The 3523-nt window shown below is 39.2% G+C and overlaps 1 protein-coding gene across 1 annotated transcript in view; it reads left to right on the top strand.

The window, feature by feature from the left end:
* Window positions 1-3523, top strand: part of LOC122534058 — a 117368-nt gene continuing 113845 nt past the window's right edge. The window contains exon 1 of the mRNA XM_043664344.1: window positions 1-76. The gene's annotated coding sequence lies outside the window, so the exon portion shown is untranslated. The remainder of the gene's footprint in view (window positions 77-3523) is intronic.

Here is a 3523-nt window from a genome sequence, read left to right as displayed (position 1 = left end):
TTTTTTTTGGATCAGTGAGTCGAACGATTTTACCAGCGGGATCGATTCGCTCGATCGTTCCTCCGCATGGAAAAAGGTACGTACCGTACGCGGGGAAACAGAAATGAAACGCGATGGAGGTTCGAGAGCTTTGGAACAAGGATCTCCGTGGCGCGATGCACAAAGCGTGTGTTCTAGCAATGAGAAAGAGAGGGGATTTTAATTAATCTTCCTAACGGAATTTGGCTCGGCGCTGCGTGTCGCTTGCCCGCGCAGGATATTTTCCACGGTTCGTTTCCTCGAATTCTTCGCCTGAAATTCGCCGTCCTACGCCGCGTGTGTCGATGGTTAATAAAATATCGCGAGTGTGACTGCGATATCACCTTCGACAGAGTCTACCTGCAGAGTTCATCGATTTGATTTTATTCCCTTTCTTTTTTTTTTTTTTTTTTGATCTTCGACTCGGTTTGGTTACACGCACGTAAAATTTGTCCTGACTGGGACACGAGAAAATTTTTTTCTCTCCCCTCGTTCAATCCGCCCACGGATGGAAGTAGATCGTGACACTGTGAGTTAGATTTGCGCAAGGCTGTCTCGTTTTAGACAACTTGGCTGGCTTTGCTCTTCGTGTTGTTGGAAATTAGAGAAATTCCTTTCCTTTGAAATTCCACTATGAAAAGTACGATGCGGAGTATTCCGACGTAGAAAATTTCCCACGTATCTTTGTCTCCACAGTGTGCAATACGATGTTTCGGGAAGATGAAAATTTTTCGTGAATAAGTTATTTTCGTTGAGTTTCACCGTGTAGTGCGGCCCACTCGTGTGTCTTAGACTCGTTTCGAAACGTGGGTATATATATATATATATATATATATATATATATATATATATATATATATATCGGGAACGACGATGTTTAAAGCCTTTGAAGATAATGACATGCAATCGTTTCGTGCTCGCTTCGTACAGTACAGGATACTTTTTGTTTGTCATCATTTCTCGCGAGCGAAGCATGCTTGAAGTGTAAACAACTTTTGATTCGTAAACGTTCAGCGAAGAAAGTGACGAAATTTATCGAGGCCAGAAAGAAACTGAGACTGACGGTACAAAAAAAAAAAAAAAAAAAAAAAAAGAAAAATATTTGTATCTTTAGGATTGAACGTAAGTTATTTGTACACTCTGTGTTGTTAAACGAGACCGACGTCAGTAAATATTTTGAAACGTCTGATGACAAATACAGTGTACACTTTCACGGATCATGCAAAGTCGAAAATTCACGCACACGGCGTTCGACTTGAGAAAATTTTTCACTTGAGATTAAATTTAAATTTAGATTCTACAATTTAAATTCTACAATTTCTGATGCAAGTTTAATTCTCGTTTTTGCATTGTTGAATTCTTCACGATTGAATCGAGGCTCCCGAGGCTATTGGCCGAGAGCTTTCTAACTTTCAGTTTGCACCGATAAAATCAATTTCTCTCGATCGCTTTGTTATCACACGGTATTAAATCGATGTGCCAGGCACACGATTCTTGCTTATCCATTCCGGTTACACAGAAGGCTCGTAGGAAATGCTCAGTTTTTTTATTTGCCCCGGGCAAATATTAGTCGAATGCGAGAGTTTGTTTGCAGTCGCGTGCGTTGAGACAAACACGGCCGGATTTGTTTGGAAGTTGGACACGTTTTAAGAGAAGACAGCGTGCAATTTTTGTCCCGTGTCTCGCATTCGTATCGTTGAAACGAGCCCTCGCAATTTCTCGATCGATATCGCTTGATATTGCAAGACAATATTCTGTTTGCTCTTGAGTCTTCCAGTGAGAAATTCCAGTAGAAAACAGGCACAAATTCATCGGCGAGTTGAAATTACGGTGTAATTCTCTTTTTTCTTGCATATTTTTATTCAAACAGCAACGAAACGTCTCGCGAAAAAAAATTTTTCAGGAGAGAGGAATCCCAACAAGAAAAATTTCCAACTTCAGAATGAGAATTCCTGCTTTTTAGACAAGTAAATACACAAGTTCAAGATTAATTCATGGAACGAGTTAATAAATGAATTTATGTTGCGTTTCATCGGTCTACTTTCTAGATTGAACGCGGGCAAATTTTTACTCAAACAGCAACGAAACGTCTCTCGAAAATAATTTTTCAGCAGAGGGGAATCCTAAAATTTCGAAAATCAGACGATAAATCATTTAATGATGAATTTCTGCTTTTTAGACAAGTAAATACGCAAACGCGAGATTAATTCATGGAACGAGTTAATAAATGAAGTTTATGTTGCACTTCGTCGGTCTACTTTCTAGATTGAACGCGGGCAAATTTTTACTCAAACAGCAACGAAACGTCTCTCGAAAAGAATTTTTCAGCAGAGGGGAATCCTAAAATTTCGAAAATCAGACGATAAATCATTTAATGATGAATTCTTGCTTCTTAGACAAGTAAATACACAAACGCGAAATTAATTCATGGAACGAGTTAATAAATGAAATTTATGTTGCACTTCATCGGTCTACTTTCTAGATTGAACGCGGGCAAATTTTTATTCAAACAACGAAAAGAATTTTTCAGTAAAGAGGGATTCTAAAATTTCGAAAATCAGACGATAAATCACCCACAATGATAAATTTCTGCTTTTTAGACACAAATGCGTGATGAATTCGTGGAACGAGTTAACAAATGAATTTACGTCCGCCAACAAATATCCGTATTTTTATTTCTTTCCGATCGGACGGTACGGAGTTGCCGCGAATGTTTACTCTACTTCGGATCGATTTCAATCTTGTCACCGGGGGGGGATTAACAATGCATCTCGCGGTGATTTTTTTCAATCAATGAAAACCGAAGCGAAGCGGTACCGAGGCTCGGCAATCTCGTGGAAACTGGCTCTCGTGGATTTCGTTACGCCCGGGTACCGTTTTAACACCGTGGCACGGTATCGTGCTCGTCGGTGAAACGTTATTATTTACGGACCGCTTCGATGTGGAAATCTTCTCCTCCGGTGGAACAGCTGGCAGTCGCCGAGCGATGACAATAAAAGGAACGATGGATTTTTTTTTAGGTTAACCCGCGGGGGTCATTGTGCAATATCGAAGGGGGGGAGGGAGGCTCGAAGTATTCCAATTGTCCTGGATAACGGGAACATCAAGACGAATGAATCGTTTAAATCGTTGCACGTTGCGGCGAAGTATTTCCATTTGTTCTGATATCGTGATAAAAGAGAGGAATTATATTTCGAGATATTATATTGTAAGGGACGAGACACTCGTTCTAGAAACAATATTATTTAATTTTTCGTAATTAGGTCTTGAAGATGGATTCCTTAAAACTTTGCCCTGGCTGTTTGATTGAGTTTTAAAAGAATTCAAGAAATCTTTCCTTGTTGAAACCTAAGTACGCAGTTCGATAAAATTCAATGAAACTTCGACAAGAGGTCGTTGCAAAAGGGAGACTTTGATCTCCGAGATTATCGAAAAAGAATTTTTTTTAATAGTTAGTTTAACAACAATCTACAATTTTTCTTAAATCATCTTCGAAAAAAAAAAA

This window comes from Frieseomelitta varia, unplaced genomic scaffold (genome assembly GCF_011392965.1).
Source record: "Frieseomelitta varia isolate USP_RPSP 00005682 unplaced genomic scaffold, Fvar_1.2 scaffold_572, whole genome shotgun sequence".
In the NCBI taxonomy this organism is placed as follows: domain Eukaryota; kingdom Metazoa; phylum Arthropoda; class Insecta; order Hymenoptera; family Apidae; genus Frieseomelitta; species Frieseomelitta varia.
The sequence above is the reverse complement of the archived record's forward strand: the minus strand, read 5'-3'. Positions and strand labels throughout refer to the sequence as shown.